Source organism: Mandrillus leucophaeus, unplaced genomic scaffold (assembly GCF_000951045.1).
Source record: "Mandrillus leucophaeus isolate KB7577 unplaced genomic scaffold, Mleu.le_1.0 Scaffold5, whole genome shotgun sequence".
Taxonomy (NCBI): Eukaryota; Metazoa; Chordata; class Mammalia; order Primates; family Cercopithecidae; genus Mandrillus; species Mandrillus leucophaeus.
Genome location: NW_012105364.1, coordinates 12,891,470 through 12,912,847, shown reverse-complemented (window position 1 = coordinate 12,912,847; position 21,378 = coordinate 12,891,470). Strand labels below are relative to the sequence as shown.

General features: G+C 36.4%; 1 protein-coding gene across 9 annotated transcripts in view; it reads right to left on the bottom strand.

Moving 5' to 3' along the window:
* Window positions 1-21,378, bottom strand: part of CADPS2 (Ca++-dependent secretion activator 2) — a 563,764-nt gene that overhangs the window by 240,935 nt on the left and 301,451 nt on the right. The gene's annotated exons all lie outside the window — the stretch shown is intronic.

Genomic DNA, 21,378 nt, shown 5'->3' with positions numbered 1-21,378 from the left:
TAAGTTCTAGGGTACATGTGCACAACGTGCAGGTTTGTTACATATGTATACCTGTGCCATGTTGGTGTGCTGCACCCATCAACTTGTCAGCACCCATCAACTCGTCATTTACATCAGGTATAACTCCCAGTGCCATCCCTCCCCCCTCCCCCTCCTCCCTCCCCATAATAGGCCCTAGTGTGTGATGTTCCCCCTCCGGAGTCCAAGTGATCTCATTGTTCAAGTCCCACCTATGAGTGAGAACATGCGGTGTTTGGTTTTCTGTTCCTGCGATAGTTTGCTGAAGGTGGTCATATTTCTTTTCCAATTTCGCCATGAATAAATAGATAAGGAAGAAGCTCCCAAGGTGTAGAGCCCAGAGGGCCATGGAGAATAAAGGACGAGGGAGTTATTTTCAGAATACACAATACAGCTCTGATCAAGAGATCTGGAACACTTCCTTGGCAGGGTGTCTTCACGGTGCCTGTCAGATAGGATTTCATTATTGTAATTGGACAATTACTGCCGTGCATTTCCTGCTTTTCCTTTTTCCACATGGCAAATTTACCTGTAGCTCTCCTGTTCCTGTTCCTTTACTGTATATTGGATTTGTACTGAGGCAGAATGGGGAGGGAAGGTGTCGTAAGCAGTTACCATGAACTTTAGTTCATAGGTTGCCAGACTGCAAAGAACCACAGCTAACTGTGATGCAGATATTGGACTGGATATAAAAATGAAATAGGACTTTGGGCTGTTTCTCTTGAGTTGTGGTGAATGTGTTCTATGTGTAGGAAGAAGGGCAACAAAACAACTTGGTGGCACAAGGGTGAACTATGGCACGTCGTCTCATGATTCATGCTTTCACCAGTATAGAACTGTTGCTAGTAAACAGCTAGTTAGCCAAGAACCAGGTTTTCCAGATCCTCCTGCTTCTAAGTAGGGACATATAAAAGTTCCTATTAAAGGGGTGAGAAGTGACATGTGTCACCTTGGGAAAAGGTGATCAAGATACAGGTTTGATGTCTTTACCCCACTTTATTCCTCTGCCAGTCAAGTTCAGAGAACACGAATACCTTAGGAAATGAAAGAAATCAGAGCCTTAAATCACCATGTGGAAGAAAGTCATACTTCTGTCAGGAATACCTGCGGTAAACTCTTACAAACCTGATATTATTTTGAATTCTTGAAATGTAACGACTTTCTTGTTACAGCATTTAGCAGTATCCTAACTAGTACATCAACAAGGTGTTTTGTTTCAAAATCTTTCAAAAGTAAATAAGTGACTAAAGAATTTGTTTTTTTTATTAGAAGCAGTTCCAATTCAACAGGACTCAGTTCATGTATAGAGACTGTGTCTGATGTTGACAGTCATAATAATTAAAATATTTAACAGATATAAAAGCTTACTAAGGATCCTTTTGTATCCTAAGTTCACATTTAAATTATAGCTCTGTACAAATAACTTTTAATACTATTTAGCAAACTATTTTGTTCTTTACCATTCATTTCTCTTAACCTTTCTGTATACATTTCTTCTTCTTGTTTATTTTTGTCACCAACACTTTAAATGTTGTGTCAGCACCACACAAAGATGACTTCTTATCTTAAACATAAAGCTAATGTATCTTCTTCATAATAAAATGTCAGTGTTACTTGTCATCTTTGCTAGGGTGTAATGGAAACCACAAAATGATTTTTTAGGATTTGTTTAAAATTCCATCAAATTTAATATACAGGAAGAAAAAAAACTAAGACTTAAAAAATGAAATATAAAATACACATTTACACACAGAAATGTTTAGAGTGATGAGGGGTTCAGAAGTAGCTTTTTCTTAAAATATATAAGCTGTCACTTCTACATTGTTTCTTTTCTGAGATACCTGATTGAGGCCAAACTACATACATTTGTGCATAATTAAACTTTGTGACCTGTGAGATTGACTATTTAAATTGCTAAACTCTACTTCAACAAGCACCTGAAAAACTAAAACAAAAAACAAAACAGCACTGGGTGCTGGGGGAGACAAGCTAGAAAAACAGAGGGGCTAGATAGACAATTCACTACCTTCTCCCATAAATGTCTCTTAGCTTAGAGAAAGGAAAAAAGACCCTGGAACCACAATAATTGCACCATATCTTGTGGCAAAATAGTAGACACACAGTTGGTACAATTCTAGCTCAACGATGAGTGCATTCAGCAGTTCTTGAAAAAATCAGGACAGCTTTCATAGAGTAATTACAGTTTCATTTGGAAGTCTAAAAAAACACATAAGATTTATAAGGCTGACATGGGGTGGGGATGAAAAATAAAGATATGGGGGCTGTTGAAACCAAACACTGTAACAGTGGCAATCTAAAAAAAGCACATGATTCTGATGCTGACATTCTTAACATTACTCTAGGTTCTCAAGCTCTTCCCCAAGGTTGGCTGTTGAGCTTTTTCTCTGTTCCCTGGACTTAGCCTCAGTCAGTTTCCATTGCTCGCCACCAAAAGAACTTCAATCAGTACAAACACTCATTATATTTTCTGCCATGTCAATTCTCTTTACGCTCTCAAAAGATAAGAACAGAGGGCAGGGTGCAGTGCCTCATGCCTGTAATCCCAGCACTTTGGGAGGCTGAGGCGGGTGGATCACAAGGTCGGGAGTTTGAGACCAGCCTGGCCAACACAGTGAAACCTCATCTCTACTGAAAACACAAAAAGTTAGCTGGGTGTGGTGGCAGACGCCTGTAATCCCAGCTACGTGGGAGGCTGAGACAGGAGAAGAGCTGGAACCCGGGAGGTGGAGGTTGCAGTGAGCCGAGATCGCGGCATTGCACTCCAGCCTGGGTGACACTGCAAGACTCCATCTCAAAAAAAATAAAATAAAATAAAAATAAAAAATAAAAATAAAAATAAATAAATAAGAGAAGAGAACTCGAGAACCCTCTGGGCACCACCTTTCTAGAGTTAGGAAAAGGAACAGGACTCTATAACTGAGACCAGTCACCAAGGAGGTAGAAGAAAGCTGAAGTTTGTGATGTGCCAAATTTAAGGGGGAGAGTTTTTTAGGTAGTAGGAAGGGGGCATCAGGGTCACATGGGGATCAAGAGGTCACACATTGTTGGGTCTGAAAGACTACTGCCTGGTTAACAAAGAGAGAGGTGACTGGAGATCTGAGCAGGAAAAAGTTTAGTTGAAGCCAGATAGCAATGGTGTAAGGGACATATTATGTTTGAGGAATAGAATAAGACTTCATTTAAGGTTTATGTCGGCAAGATCAGGTAAGTTGGGCAAAATCGTTTTGACTAGAAGGTTACTGTGTGTAAAGGCAGGGAGGATGACAATACAGACAGGTAGGCTGAAGGAGATACAAGAAGGTTAAGTTTATGGATAAAACCAGCAGTTATGGAAGATTAGGGATAGACTGTAAGAAATGTGTTTGCTAAGTGTGTGTTATCCTATATAGGTAACATCTAGTAAAACAATGTTTATAAACCAGAGAATGAAAATCAAATTTTCATACTCTTGAGTAAAGAATAATCACCCTCTCTCTAGCTACATACATCTTAGAGATGAGTCATGTGACTCAGTGATCAGGTTTCTCATATCCAACTAAGTGATGAACTAGCCTCAAACAGAGTAAGAAGAAACTAAAAACACAATTAGCAGAAAGCATGGATCAATTTTGATTAAAAATCATTTCTGCTTACAAACAGGTGTCCTTGAGACAAAGGATATTTTAGGCAAATGGCTGAGGGAACATCTTTCCAGATAAATGTAGCCTATCTCTGTGAGAAACCTTGACTTTTTGGGTTTAGTTGATGTCTCTTTTTCTCTTTCAATTGACAGAGATTTTATACTTTAGCAAAGGTTCATAATGACAGTCCCTAGCGAATCTTTCAAATACCTTCTTGAGAGCGTAGGACCTTGAGGTAGCATATATTATGAAAGGACTACCTGAAGTTTTTTTCACTTCAGTATTTATTTAGCAGATGTTAATAACCACGTATAATATTTGCCCCAATATCAGAACTCTCATAATATGTGAATATGGATCAGATGATTTGTCTAAGGGAAATCTATATTTTTCCTTAGTAACAGTTTCCTGTGTTTTAATACACTTGAGGTTGCTAAATCTAAATTATTTCTTATTTGATTTAATATCATGGCTTCCTATCCTACTTAGCAGAAACAAAGAACACCTGCTCACTCTTACAGACACAATGCTCTTTTGTATACTAAAAGATTAGCATTAAATCTTCTGTCAACCTTATTGGCCACGGGCTAAATCGAGTTCCTTTATTTTCAAAGCCGGAAAGAATTTTGGAATTTACAATATGGAACTGATCAAACTCCCAATCTTTTACCAAATGTGTACTTGGCCCAACAGAGAGCCACACATCACATCTCCTTCCTTCTATACAGTACATTTTTTAAAAAAAATAAGAAAGGTCTTTTTTTGAAAAAATAAAGTGAGGTAGAAGAAAAACAAAGTATCATCCTAAGTAGATATTTTTTCCTTGACATTAGCTTGTTAAAAGATCAAGATTAGAAACTTTGTTATTTGCATGATGGGAGGATTAAGGACAAAGCAAGGAAAAGAAAAGATGCATCAACCATTCTCCAGTTTTTCCTGATATCTCTATTTAATAATAATATGCAGGGGGCATTTGGCAAGCCCTTAGTAGTGTATGCTCCTTGAGAGCAAGAGCTATCGTGGAGTAAACAGGGTAATTCATTTGTAGCACATAGGGTCGCTTAAATGAGTATCTTTAAGACATTCTTTTCTCACCAGGTTTTATTGAAATTACATATATTTAAATATGCATCCTGATGTTCTGATACATAGTGAACTGATCACTAGAGTCAAGCTAATTAACATATCCATTTCTTGACTGTTACCATTTTTTAAAAATCTCTAAGCCTTCTTAACCACAGTTTCCTTCACAGTCTATTGTAAACACTCACCTAGTATTTGTTGGTTGGATGGTTGGTTGGAAAGATGGATGGATGAATGAATGGATGGGTGGATGCTTAGAAAAATTAGAAATAAAAATGTAAACCTAAAATTTATACTTCACTGTGATGAAAAGAGAAAAAGTCTCGATAACTAAATTACTGCCAAAATTTGATAACAGAAAATGATGGTAATTAATTCTACAGTATGTCGTTTACTTACTAGTCTCTCAAAATCTATGAAACTTTCATCCTTCCATATCTGGAACGCAATAGGTAGAATACTGGCTTCCCAAAGATGCCCAGGTCCTAGTCCCCAGGACTTGTGAATATGTTTCTACCTTAAATGACAAGGGAGAATTAATGTAGCAGATGAAATTAAGATTGCTAATTAGGCAATTATTCACCTATCCAGGTGGGCCCAAAACAGTCACAAGGGTTCTGAAACAGGGCAGAGGAAGGCAGAAGAGTCAGTATTGATGTGAAAAGGACTTGACCAGCCATTACTAGCTTCGTAATTGAAGTAGGAAACGAGTCAAAGAATGCAGACAACCCCTAGAAATGGGAAAAGGCAATACAAAACACATGACAAACAGATTCTCCCCTAGAGCATCTAGAAAGAAACAGAACCCTGCTGATAGCTTGATTTTAGCTCACAGAGATCCATTTTGAAGTTTTGACTTCAGAACTATAATAAATTTGTATTGTTTTAAGTCACTAAGTTTTTGGTAAACTGTTGCAGCAGCAACAAGAAACCAATGTCTAGACAAAAAAGCTAAAATTTCATCATAAAGGAAAATTAAATTTACCTTTTAAATTTCTCCTGGTAAGTGTGTGATTTAAAGATATTTTTACATATTGATTTCTATCATCAGCTTTGCTTACTATGTGTGTGCTTATATATTGCACACACCTGAAGCATTCTGCTTGTAAAAAATATTTTGAAATTCTTAATTTTCTCTCATTTTGTATTAACATAGTTAAACAAAGTTGTGACTTTTCTTATAATAAATTGAAAATTTTTTAAAGGTTTAACAATGAAGCCGATTATTTTGGTTACCAGAATGAAGACCATTATGCTTCTATTACTAACAAAGTTCAAGTTCCATATAACCTCATGATTAAGAATTATCTCTTTTATTTCAAAGCCTTTCCTGAAGATTCTGAAAGACATAATCAAGTTTGGCAGTCACTATATTTTTCAGGGCTCAATTAAGGAAAGTCTTTTATTAATATTCATGGATCACTTTTCTTGTTTATAAGGTATTGATTTCATCCTTCTTACATACAGCAATATACTCCAACACAGCTATATCTGTGTTTTGAATACTTATATAGACAGGAAAGCATCATTATTCTTGATCTATTGCCCTCAGCCATAAATTATGAATAGCATAACCTTTATATTACTTTACCAAAACAGTTTCTATTAGAGGACACTGCACGAGTAGCTTTATCATTTTTCTTTTTACTAGTCTGATTATAATAATGCCTGCCATTTATGGAGAACCTATCAACTGAGTGTCTTGGAATGCTTTGTGAAATTTAAATCAATTCTCACATCACCCTTCAAAGGTAGGCACTGTCTTGTTATTTAAATAACTTGGCACTGAAGGTAAATAAATACCTAAAGGAAAATCACTTCAAGATAACAACAGACACTTTCAATTTTACACCACCCCCCTCAATTCAACATATTATTTCCTTAATTATTTCATAAATATTATAACAATTTTAGTTTTGTTCTTAATCTTTGGTTAATAAGTACAATAAGAATTTTTAGAGCCAAGTCAATGTCAGTCAATCCATAACATATGGCGGTAGGATGGAAAAGAGGGAGGTACAAGGTCTAGACTTGGACAATTATTTCAGCTGTATCCTTAAAGTGAAGAGCATGGAAAATACAGTTATGGCAAAATGTTTTGGGACTGGCCAGCTAATTCATGGACTACTGATAGATGTGGGTATTTAAATTAAAAACCCACTACAGGCCGGGCGCGGTGGCTCACGCCTATAATCCCAGCACTTTGGGAGGCCTAGACGGGCGGATCACGAGGTCAGGAGATCGAGACCATCCCGGCTAACACTCTGAAACCCCGTCTCTACTAAAAATACAAAAAATTAGCTGGGCGCGGTGACGGGTGCCTGTAGTCCCAGCCACTCGGGAGGCTGAGGCAGGAGAATGGCATGAACCAGGGGGGCGGAGCTTGCAGTGAGCTGAGATTGCGCCACTGCACTCCAGCCTGGGCAACAGAGCGAGACTCCATCTCAAAACAACAACAACAACAAAAAACCCACTACAGGTTGTACATTCCTAATCTGAAAATCCAAAATCAGAAATGCTCCAAAACCCTAAACTTTCTGACCATCCATATGGTACTCAAAGGTCAAGCTTGAAGGAAATGCTCATTGGAGCATTTTGGATATCAAATTTTTGGATTAGGGATGATCAACCATTAAGTATAATGCAAATATTCCAAATTCTGAAAAAATAAAAAATCTAGAATACTTCTGGTTGCATTTTGGATAAGGGATACTCAACCTGTACCACCTTAAAGTGTGAAGGTGAGCTCTTGTTCTTCATATGAATAAGGAATCTATGCAAGGTCTAACAATCACAATGTAATAATGTACCAAAATAACACTAATAAAAACCTTTCCAAGCTGGAATGTTTATATACTGTTGGTGAGAATGTAAATTAGTACAACCTCTATGGAAAACTGTATGGAGATTTCTTATTTATTTATTTAGAGACAGAATCTCACTCTGTTGCCCAGGCAGGCTGGAGCGCAGTGGCATGATCTTGGCTCACTGCAACCTCTGTCTCCTGGGTTCAAGCAATTCTCCTGCCTCAGACTTCAGAGTAGCTGGGACTATAGGTGCACACCACCACGCCTGGCTAATTTTCGTACTTTTAGTACAGATTGGGTTTCACCATATTAGCCAGGCTGGTTTTGAACTCCTGACTTTGTGATCCACTCGCCTCGGCCTCCAAAAGTGCCGGGATTACAAGCGTGAGCCACCACACCTGGCTGAAAATTTCTTAAAGAACTAAAAATAGAAATATCATTGGATACAGCAATCCCACTACTAAGTATCCAAAGGAAAAGAAATCAGTATAATAAGAGACACCTGCATGCCTATCATAGCATTAGTCACAATAACAAAGTCATAGAATCAACCAAAATGTCTATCAACAATTGCATAAATAAAATTTTTAATTGCATAAATAAAAATGTGTACACACACACACACACACACACACGGAACACTACCCAGCCATGAGAGAGAATGAACTTATGTCTTTAACAGCATTATGGATGGAGCTGGAGGCCATTATCCGAAGTGAAATAATTCAGAAACAGAAAGTCAAATGCAGCATGTTCTCACAAATGGGAGTGAAACAATGGGTACACATGGATATATGGAGAGGTGGGGAATAACAGACACTGGAGACTCCAAAAAGGAGGCAGTGGGAAAGCAGGGTGAGCATTGAAAAATTACTTACTGGACATGATGTTCACTATGCAAGTAATGGGTACACTAAAATCCCAGACTTCACCACTATGCAATATAACCATGTTAACAAGACTGCACTTATAACCCCTGAATTTATAAGAATTTAAAAAGAAAACAACTTCCCAATTTGCCATTTTATATGTATGCAAACTAGTCAGTAGTCACTTAAGCAATGGGAAAGGAGGGTGGACAGGTGAGTATGAGGTTGAGAACCCTCTGTGATACATTTTCATATGCTCAAAAAATCAAATAAATTCAGAAAAGTATATGACACAGGAAGATGGTGGGGAATAAGGTCAGGGTATGGAACGATTCACGGGCAGAAGGGAGGTTATGTGACTTGTTCGTGGCCTCATGGCTACTGTGGCAGAGCCAATACCCGAATTAATGTCTTCAAAATCAGGTTTCAAACTTTTCAGTTTGTCATGCTGAACAACCAACTAATTTGAATCTTGCACTTCTGATCTAAGGACTTCTTGACTCATACAGTGCATATAATACAAACTATCAGGGAATAAGAGCGTTTTCTCATACCACTGCTAAAGGCAACAGAGGTAAGTATTTTTTTCCAGTTTTACTGAGGTATACTTGACAAAATCATATATATTTACAGTATAAAACATGATGTTTTAATATTCATCTAACATAGTTTTTGTGTGTGTATGTGCTGAGAACATTTAAGATATATTCTCTTAGCAAATTTTCAAGTGTATAATTCATGATTATGAACCATAGTCACCATGCCATAAAACAGACCTCGGACTGATTCATCTTAACGAAAACTTTGTAGCCTTTGACCAACATCTTCCCATTCCTCATCCCCTCCAAGCCTATGACCCTGGTAACCACCATCCTACTTTCTGCTTCTAAGAGTCTGGCTTTTTTAGATTCCACATGTAAGTGACATCATGTGGTATTTGTCTTTCTGTGCTTGGCATATTTCATTTAGCACAATGTCTCCCAGCTTGATTAAATGACAAGATTTCTTCAGTTTTTAAGGCTGAATAAAATCCCACTGCATATATGAAAGAAATGCTCAACATCGCTAATCATTAGGGAAATGCAAATAAAACCACCTCACACCTGAATGGCTATTACCAACAAGATAAAAGATAAGAATGCTATTATCAACAAGATAAAAGATAAGCATTGGTGAGGATGTGGGGGAAAAGGAACCTTTGCATACTGTTGGTAGGAATGTGCATTAATATAGCCATTTCAGAAAACAGTATGAAGTTTCCTCAAAAAAATTAAAAATAGAATTACTATATGATTCAAAAATCCCACTTTAAGGTATATATTCAAAGGAAATGAAATCTGTATATAGAAGAGATAACCGCACTCCAATGTTCATTGCAGCTTTACTGACAATAGCCAAGATATGAAATCAACCTAAATGTCCATCCATGAATAAATGAATAAAATGGGATATTCTAAAGTGATTTTGAATAGCTCTGAGATACACAGGTGTTATTTTATTAATTTAGTGACTAAAAGAGATTAGTAATAAACTTGAGAATGTTTCAATTTACTTCTATTTTAGGTAGAAGACTAAACATACTAGAACTTCACTCACTATAGGATCCAAATTGTACAATATTCTATAATTGTTCTTCCAGTTTATTACTTGATTAGAGATATCAGGCATCCAAACAAAAGTAACTAATTCTACTTTCTAGCATAACTTTGCATAGGAGAAATGAAACTGAATTAAGCAAATTTCAGATTTATTCATTTGTTCACCTATCCCTCCAACATTAATTGGACATATACTGTCAGTCAGAAACTGCTAGACAGCTGCTGTTGCTAAAATGGATAATATGTCCATGGTCTTGCCCTCAAAAGGATAACAATACAGTAGATGCCACTATGAACTGGAAGAATTTAATTTGCATCTTTATGCCACAGTTGCTTTATCTGGAAAGTGAAGAGATTGGACTAAATGAGCTGCAGTATCCTTTTAAACTCCAAATTCTACTAACCAATAAAACAGAAATAGCTCGAAATAGCAATAAGTTTTGTTTCTTAATTAATTATGGATAAAATATAGTATGAATTATATAAAAACTAAAATAATTTATCTAGTAGTTTTTCTTCAAAATTCAGCTGAATATAAAATTTCAGTTTCACTGACTTAGGGAGTACCGTTTGCAGCTAACTCAATCCCATCAGCACCTTGAAAGATAACCTCTACCATCCCACCATTAGATACTCAGCTTTTAATTTATATTTAAAAAGGCACTGACTATTCTGGCTAGGTGGTTTGTTTTATTTGTCCTAAGGATTACAAAAGCATTGACTTTGGTGTGATGCACACATGCAGGACACCCTACCATTTTCCTGCACATCCCCTTTTTTCTTCCTGAAACAATTCTGATTTTGCTCAAAGCAACAATTGTTAAATAAATATACAATTTTCTAAACCTTTTTTGAACCTAAAGATGACTACGTGACACTAGTTTAAAAGATAACTAACCATTTAAAAAATGTAAAAACAATGTAGTGTGTGCTTGTAACATATGTAAAAGTACAATGCATAGCAATAACTCAAATGATGGGAGGGAAGAACTAGAGGTATAATATTGTAAGGTTCTTAAATATACATTAAATGCTATAATATCACTTGACTTAGCCTCTGATGAGTTAAAACTACATAAAATAACAAGACGTTCATCAGTAAAAGGGCAACAAAGAAGAAAAACTAGAATCTTAAATAACATTCAACCAAAAAAAGCAGAAGAGGAAAAAGGAAATAACAGAAGAGAAAGAAAAAACATCTAAATGACAGATTTAAGTTTAACCAAATCAATATTCATATTAAAATATAATTTAAATATCCCAGTTAAAAGGCAGAGGTGTGTCAGAATGGATAATAAAGACACAATTATATGTTACTTCAAGAAATATAGTCTAAGTGTAAAGAAACAAATACATTAAAGAATGGGAAAAATATAACATGCTAACACTAGTCAAAAGAAAGCTGGGGACTGGGCACAGTGGCTTATGCCTATAACTCCAGCACTCTGGGAGGCCAAGGTGAGTGGACTGCTTGAGCTCAGGAGTTCGAGACCAGCCTGGGCAACATGGCAAAACCCTGTCTCTACAAAAACAAAAATAACAACAACAACAAAAATAAAGCTGAGGCAGCTAACATAAAGTAGTTTTTGAAGTAAAGTATACTACCAGGGATAAAGAAGGTCATTTCATAATGATAAAAGGTCAGTTAATGAGAAGGAAATAGTAATCCCATCTGATAAGCTGCCATATCAGATATTCAAAAAACGTGACGCCAAAAAATGATAAAACAAATACAAAACTATAGCAAGGTATTTCAATACCTAATAGCTATATTATATAATATTTACACCAAATAGCTCAATGGGACAGAATAGAGAGTCCAGGAAGAGGCTTACAGATATACAGACAATTGATTTTTCACAAAGATGTTAAGTAAATTTAGTGGAGAAAACCTTTCCACAGACTGTGCTAGAACAACATATTCAAAGAAAAACTTTGATCGATATGTAGCTCTAGATCCAAAAATTAACTAAAAATAAATCAAAGACTAAATGTAAAAATCTAAAACTATACAGCTTCTAGAAGAAAACAAAGGAGAATTCTAACTTTGGATTTGGTGAAGATTTCTTAGATACTGCACCAAGAACATGAGCCAAAAAGAAAAAAAAATCATAAATTGGACTTAATCAAAATTAAAAATTTTTGTTCTTTGAAATATGATTAAGAGAATGACAAGACAAGCCAAAGACTGAGAGAAAAGTATTTATATCATACTCATAAAGAATGTATAAGTAATACGATCTTTCCAAATTCAAAAATCAGAAAACAAGCAACCCAGTTAAAAACTGGGGAAAATATTTGAACAGATTCTTCATAAAAGAAAAGCTGCAGATAGCAGAAAGATGCTAAACATCATTAGTGTATGTTTTTGCTAAGTGCCAATTAAAACCATAATGAAATAACAATATACACCTATTAGAAGGCATTAGTACAGTGTACATGTCTAATATTTGTTCTACCCGGGACAGAGGAAAACCTCTATTATTCTGAGGAAATAGTAAAGTGTCAACTACTTTTACTATAATCACCCACATAGGACACCATGGAGGTAGCCGTGCATAACATGATCAGCCCCTATAAGTGGTGAGAAGGAAAGAAATACTTTCCTCTACCTCTACAGTGAAGACCCAGGCCAACTTCTCAGAGAATGACCAAGGCAGACATACCGAGCAACACCTTTCAAAGTCAGGCATTGAATGACAGGTAGAAACCTGTAACACTTCAAAGCACATGATTAATAAGCCAGACCTAATTAGAAAGAATTTGCATCTTATGAGAATTAGCCCTGGACCTTTCCCTGTCTGCGCTCCTGCTTCATCGCTGGTGTGGTGACTGAGATATGACTATAAAGTCTTATGAAGAATTGCTATCTGAAAGGATTTAAGCCAAATGTAGCCAATACGTATAACTGGACCATGGAATTAAAATTTTGTCTCTAATTATCTAGTTTATAAGTAGTTATCGTGGAACTTCTAATAAACTTACGAAGTAATAGATCAGGAGTAAATTAAAGATGTTTTATTGAATAACTATACTAGTTTTTCACAAATAATTACAAAAAATTACTACAAATCACTTTGGGCCTTTCCTTAACTCCCACAGGCAAAATTTATACGGAGGATTTAAAAAGAATGCCAGCATTATACATCTACATGTGAATGAAAAAAACATTAGAGAAGCTCCTAGTGAAATCACAATCACAGGTATTTTTCTTCAATTTGAAAGCAAAATTTAATGGCTAATTTTATTGAAATAACACTAAATGACTGATGCTTTACCTAGTGAATTAATATCATATACTGCAAGATGGAATTGAAATTCTTTTCCATCCTATGTATGTCTAATTCAACTCTTCATATATAGGAGACTTTTATACTTGTAGTACAACTTTTCTGAAACTTAAAATCACAGAAAAGTTATCCTTCCTCCTTAAACCCTTTCAGATAGCAATTCTTCATGAGACTTTATAGTCATATCTATGCTTTCCCCATCCCCATGGAAGCAGAGGACTGAGCATCCTTCTGTATATACTGAAGATGTGGTACCAAGGCCACGAACTCAATCTATGAATGGACAATAGGTTCCTTCTGTCTGAAGAAATGTTTTTACAACAACATTTCTAAAATGAAAAAAAAAGTTATTTTGGCAAACCCTTCAAAATTGTTTTGTACTCAAGATGACCCTTTACCAAGTTAAAGAGTTACCCAGGAGTATACTACCCAATATTTCACTCTGAAAGACTGAATGGAAAGCGCGTTGTCCACAAATAGATGTCCCTTGGGGCTGCTATTTAGATTTTTATATGGCTATGTTAGGTAAAACTTGCTTTTCAAGTTTTCCACGACAAAATTATCTTCATTGTGATGAACTATATACTTTGGGATGCTTGACTGGTCAGCTGTTTACCTGCTAGGACATAATCTTAATTGTTTCCTGAGAAAAAATCCTTGTTCTGCCTCCAGGTATTCCCTTAGCACCTGGTGGAGGGTTGGCCACCAATTCGGATGAAAAATCTCCATATGCCACCTCTATTTCCGTGAATAGGTATTTGCATCTGCCATCCACAAACAAAATTTGCATGCCAAGTACTCGCCAAATAATATAACCTTCAACTGCCCAATGTCTATGAAATTTGAGCTATCATTTCACAAACCTACATGTTATGATATTTTTATTACACTCAAGAGTCACTAGGTTCTGAACCTGTCTGCACAGTAGTTTCAATGATACTATTTGTACCAGTGCTTCTCAACTCTGTATGCACATTAGCATCCCCTTGGAAGTGTTCAAAATACTTCCTCCTTGGCATACCCCAAACCAACTAAAGGAAATGCGTGGACCAAGAAATTGAGTCTTTTTACAACTTTCTCTCACCAGGCACAGTGGCTCATGCCTGTAATCCCTACACTTTGGGAGGTTGGGGTGGGAGGATCACTTGAGCCCAGGAGTTCAAGACCAGCCTTGCAACATTGTGAGATTCCATGTATATAAAAAACAAAAAATCGGCTGGGCATAGTGGCACACACCAGTAGTCCCAGAAACTTCGGAGGCTGAGGTAGGAGGATTGCTTGAGCCTGGGAAATTAAGGCTGCAGTAAGCCATGTTCTCCGGCCTAGGCAACAGAGTGACACCGTCAAAAACAAAACAAAACAAAAACAAACAAAAAACCCTCTTCAGGCAGCTCTTTTTCTAACAACTGTCAGAAAGAATGTTTTCATAGCAACATTTCTAAAATTAAAAAATCATTTTGGTAAAATACCCAAAATGCACTTTCTGGTCAAGAATACCATTCAACAAACTAGTTACCAGGAATATATTACACAGTAATTCATTCACAAATAAAAGTGCCCTGGTAGCCAGATAGTACCCTAAGAAGATGCAAATATTTTATAAAATGATATAAACTGTATATCTAAAAGGACTATGTACAAAAATACTAAACTGTGCCACTGTACTCCAGCCTGGGAGACAGAGTGAGACCCTGTTTCAAAGAAAAAAAAAGTATATTTCTCAACTAAGAAGTGTTGATACATATGTAGACTGTTAGTTTCTAAATTCCATCATCACTAAAAACAACCAGTGCTAATAACAGGCCTGGGGCAGGGAGAGTACCAGTTGAGCCTCTAAAATTTCATGTCTCAGAAAGCAAAGACCAACAGGTACATGATTTAAAAGAAAAAAAAATACTGGTGCTGTTGGGAAAAATTTTTAAAAAGGAAAAGGAAAATAGTAAAGGAACACACATATGCAAATGCATACACACAACTTTGATACAATCTGATCATGAAAAAGAATAACAGACAAACTGTAACACACAAATTTTTTTTAAATCCATGAATCTTTAGCTAAAACACTGAGTGAAAGGTGGTTGCAGAAACTCTCATAGTAACACCTCACAACTTATTAAAATCAAAACAAAAAATGGTATCTTTATGATGGAGAGAACTGGCAGATGCCACCTTAACCAAGTGATAATACTTAATTAAAATCCCCAATACTGGGAAAAACTGTCAATCTATAACTTTTGATAAGATGCATTGAGAAGCATAAAACATTATGTAGCTGGATTCTTGCCAAAGATGTTTACCTGAAACCAGTCATGAAAAAAATAAGACAAATCCAGAATAAAGAACATCGTATAAGACTAATGTGGATGCTTAAAAAAATCACTATAATAAAAGTAAAAAAAAAAAGGTGGTAGGGGCATCTAAAATAAAGGAGACTGAAGAGCCACAAAAACCCAATGCAATGTATGATCCTGGATTGTATCCTAGATGGGAGGAGAATATCAGTTTTTATAGACATGTTGGGATAATTAGGGAACTCTGAATATTGACTGCATACCACATATTTCTGAATCAATATTAAATTTCTTTGGTGTAATGAAGAAATTGAACTGACGTAAGGAAATGTTCAATTCTTTTTCTTTCCTTTTGTTTTCCTTTTTTTTTTTTTTTTTTTTGAGACGGAGTCTCACTCTGTCACCCAGGCTGAAGTACAGAGGTGCGATCTTGGCTCACTGCAACCTCCCTGTCCTGGGTTCAAGCGATTCTCCTGCCTCAGCCTCCCAAGTAGGTGGGATTATAGGTGTGCACAACCACACCCAGATAATATTTGTATTTTTAGTAGAGACGGGCTTTCACCATGTTGACAAGGTGAACTCCTGAACTCAGGTGATCTGCCTGCCTCAGCCTCCCAAAGTGTTGGGATTACAGGAATGAGCTACTGCACCTGGACAGAAATGTTAATTTCTTAAACAGTATATGCTGAGGAATTTCATAAAATATTTAAAAGCCTTTATTATAAATGTTTATAATAAACATTACAGACATTTTATATTTTAGAATAATTTAAGATTTACAGAAAAGTTGCAAAGATAGTATAGAGAGTTCCTGTATACTCAATTTCCCTCAGAATGAACAGCATGCATTACCATGGTACATTTGTTAAAACCAAGAAACTTACATTGGCACATTACTATTAATTGAATTCCAGATTTTATCTGGATTTCACAAGTTTGTTCATCAATGCCTTCTTTCTGTTCCAAGGTCCAACCCAGGACAGCATATTGCATTTTGTTGTCATGTCTCCTTAGTCTCCTCTGATCTGTGACAGTTTCTCACTTTTCTTTTTTACGACCTTGACAGTCTGGAAGAGTACTGGCCAATTATCCTGTATAATGTCACCAATCTGTGTTTGTCTGATGATTAACCTGGGTTTTGGTGGGGTTTGCGGCAAGAATACCATAGGGACAGTGTCCCTTCTCAAACCATAGTAGAGAGCATAGGATATCTACATGACATCAGTGGTAGTGGTTATCTTCATCACTTGGTTATCAAGAGAGTATTGGCAGCCTATGTTTCCCTCTTATGTTACTTAGGTCTGTTTCTTTTCTCATCACCCCTTTCAGTGGAGCTATGTCATACCTGTACAGTACAACTAATTTCATCTGTCTCAGTCTGTATTCTATGCTGGCATCCTTTTGATGCTGCTGGTTGATGTGTACATTAGGGAAGTGTGTATGTTCATACTACTATGCATACATTAATGTACATTCTTTGTAACATAAAGTTCTATAGGTCTTGGCAAATACAAGTATGCATCTGATATGGTTAGGCTTTGTGTCCCCACCCAAATCTTATCTTGAATTGTAATTCCCATAATCCCCATAATTTCCACAGGTCAGGGGAGAAACCAGGTGGAGGTAACTGGATCACGGGGGTGGTTTCCTTGATGCTGTTCTTGTGATAGTGAGTGGGTCTCAGGAGATCTGATTTCTTTCTTTTTCTTTCTTTCTTTTTTTTTTTTTTTTTGAGATGGAGTCTTGCTCTGTTGCCCAGTGGTGTGATCTTGGCTCACTGAAACCTCTGCCTCTCGGGTTCAAGTGATTCTCCTGCCTTAGCCTCCTGAGTAGCTGGGATTACAGGCGCCCACCAGCAATTTTCTGTGGACAATTTTCTGTATTTTTAGTAGGGATAGGGTTTCACCATGTTGGCCAGTCTGGTTTTGAACTCCTGACCTCAGGTGATCCTCTGCCTTGGCCTCCCAAAATGCTGGGATTACAGGCGTGAGCCACCGTGCCCGGCCTGATCTGGCAGTTTTATAAGCTTCTGGCATTTCCCCTTCTTGCACTTATTCTCTCTCCTGCCACCCTGTGAAGAGATGCCTTCCACCATGACTGTAAGTTTCCTGAGGCTTCCCTAGCCATGCAGAACTGAGTCAATTAAACTTCTTTTCTTTATAAATTACCTAGTCTTAGGTATTTCTTCACAGCAGCGTGAGAGTGGGCTAATACTGCATATAACACACAGTACCATACAGAACAGTTCCTTCACTCTAAAAGTCCCCTGTGTATCCCTTTCTGGCTGACAACCTACCTCAGTTTAATTCCTGGCAAACTTGCAACTATTGTTTATCCCTATAATTTTCTAGAATGAATGGAATAATAAAATATGTCATCTTTTGGGTTTGACTTCTTCCATTTGCATTTACATTCAACTATGCCACTGCATTAATAGTTGTTTCTATCATTGAATAGTATTTCATTTTATGGATGTGCCATGGTTTTATTCATTCGCCGACTAAAGAACATCTTGGTTGCTTCCAAGTTTTAGTGATTAAGAATAAAGCTATTTAAACATTCACACACAGATTTTTGTGTAGACACAACCTTTATAAACCCTTTGGTAAATACCTAGGAGTACAAATTTTGGATTGTATAGCAAGTCTATGTTTAACTTTATACAAAAAACTGGCAAGTTGTCTTCCAAAGTGACTGCACAATTTTGCATCATCACCAGCAATGAGTAAGAGTTTCTGTTCTGCATTCTTACAAGCATTTGTTATTGTCAGTTTTTCTGTATTTTCGCCATTTTAGTAGGTGTACAGTGGTATCTTGCTGTGGTATAAACCTACTTTAAGTGCTCTGTTGTTCGCTTTCAAATTTAAATGCTACTGAAATTTTTAATTTAAAAAACTTCATGTTAAAAACCAAGCTCCCCAAATATACTATTCATAAAACCTTATCTACAGATGTCAGATCATGTAAGCCTTTTTGTTTTAACTTAAAAGAAGTTATTTGTTCTAATTAGAAAAGTATATATATATACTTTTGTATATACTTAATATGTATACCAACAATATACATTATTGGTAATGTGTGCACATATATATATACGTGTGTGTGTGTGTGTGTGTGTGTATATATATAACCAATAGCTCTACCATCCAGAGATGAACACCAATTTTTTTCCAATTCTGTGTGTGCACATGTGTGTTCAGATTAAAACACATGTAAAGACCTAAAGTCTAAAGCAGGTATGAGTCTACAATGTTTGAGGAAAAGAAAGAAAGCATGGTGTAAGGAAAGAATGACAGTAGGCAAGGAGGTTGTAACAGAAGATGAATTTGGAGACAGAAGTCAGTTCATGCAGATCAGGGATTCTCCAACTTTGGTGTGTCTTAAAATCATTAGGAGGGCTTATTAAAACAGAGGGTAGCCCTGCACCCCTAGGGTTTCTGACTCAGCAGATCTAGAGTGGGGCCTGAGAATTTGCATATCTAACATGCAGGGCCACACCTGAGAACTCCTGTCGGGCCTGCTACACTATAATGAGTCTGATTTTTAGTCCAAATAAATTGGAAGACATTGGAATATTTTAAGGAATGTTGTGATTTGTTTTGAATTTTAAATAGATCATGGTGACTGAGGTGTGAAAGTCAAATCAGAGAGGACAAGGTGGTAAATGGGAAAATAGTAAACAGACTCTTTATGTGAAATGATGGTGCCTTGAATTAGTGTAATGGGGATATTAATATATGGATGGATTCAGAACAAATACAGTAAAAGCTCAAAAAAGTTGCAAATGGATCTGGTGCTAGGGTGAGAAAAGGAGAAACAAGGGAGATGTCTAGGTTACAGGCTTATTTAATAATTGCCTCTATGGAAGGCTTTATGGGGATATAAGTCATAAGTTCTATTTTGAAAATATGTGGTTTGAGATATCAATATACAATTGGAAATATTGCTTATGGAAGTTGGATACACAAATCTGAATCTACAAGAAAAATGGTAACAATTTGTAAGTCATTAGACACAAATGATATTTATAATCTTGGAACCTATTGAGGTCTTTAGCACACATTAATGGTTCTCAGGCAGGGTTGATTTTGTTCCACCCTCCAGGAGACATTTAGCAATATCTGGAGACATTTTTTATTTGACTAGAGGTTATGGATATTGTTAAACATTATAAAATACACAGAAAAGCACCTGACAACAAAGAATTTCCCTGCTCAAAACATCAATAGTGCTAAGGTTGGGAAACCCTGCAATAGACAGAAAAGTTGTCTTTCTAGTATGAAGAGAGCAAGGGAGCATAAGCGGTTTTCAGATATAAAATTGTATCGAATATATATATATGTCACTTATGTGTATATATATGTCACTTATGTATCAAATTTAGAAACTGCTTAACTATATTATTTGACCAGCTGATAAACAAATTAAAAATAGCTCAAGAGTTACTTATAGCATTAGACTTAAAATGGCTGCTGTTAAATAGTGAGATATAATTACAATAAGTAACATTAATTTTACCTTTAAAATATAATAATTTAAATGAAAAACTCTGAATAATAAAAAGACCATATGCTGTCTCCAAAGCTCTTGTATTAGATTATGCTACCTGTACACCTTTGTTCAATGAAAACAAACGCACAAATTCATAAGCACATGACTGAATGAGCAGTAACACAGCTCTCTTAGGTATTAACAAATACACATATCAAGAAAACGGAAGAGAAAATCTGGATTATGAATGAAGACTCAAAATCTCTGGAGTGTAGATACAGACTTGCAAAATCCCTAGAAATGGAAAAATTCCAAGAGTGTAAAGGAGGTAGAAGAGGTTCTGAAACTAATAGAAATCCTGACTTCAGTTTTTTAAAAGAATTCTAGTATACAGAATGATCCTAGCATCTTTTTGCATCTAGCACTGTACAAGTAGTCCATTAATACCAGAAATTTTCAAGTAAGATTTCTGAAGGTTTTATTTTCTGGAAAATATCTCTGAATACAGTCTTCAGGTCTGGGTAAGATAGATTCACATTACAGAGGTTGAGTGTGGTGGCTCATGCTTGTAATCCCAGCATTTTGGGAGGCTGAGGTAAGTGGATCACTTGAGGCCAGGAGTCCAAGACCAACCTGGCCAAGATGGTGAAACCCTGTCTCTACTAAAAATACACAATTTAGCCAGACAAGGTGGCATGTGCCTGTGGTCCTAGCTACTTGGGAGTCTGAGGCACGAGAATCGCTTGAATCTGGTAGGTGAGTTGCAATGAGCTGAGGTTATGCCACCGTACTCCAGCCTAGGCAACAGAGCAAGACTCTGTCTCAAAAAATAAAAATAAAAATAAAAGTAAACAAACATTAGAAAATTCACATTACAGAAGACATCTTTATATAGCCTACTCAATTAGAACACCTACTTCATTTGTAAGTCTGAAGATGACCTTTCACACAGATTTACCTAATGTTAATGCTTTTACTGCCAGCACAAGCTGAGTATAGTAAGGGTATACTGAGATTAGAAGGTAAATACATTCTAGGTATGAAGAGGTGACTACAGGAAAAGAACAATTTAATGTTAAAAGATGTGAGAGAAAGGCCTTTTCATGGGGAAAACGGAAAAGATAAAAGAGATAGATGCACTTTGGAGATGTTCTGTGATTAATCACAATGAACATGAAGAGCAGATGACTTCAAATATAAAGATGATCCTTTGAACCCAGGGATAGAAATACATTACATGAGAATTACCCTTTGAAGGTGGCCAGCACCATTCACATTCAATGGCCAGTG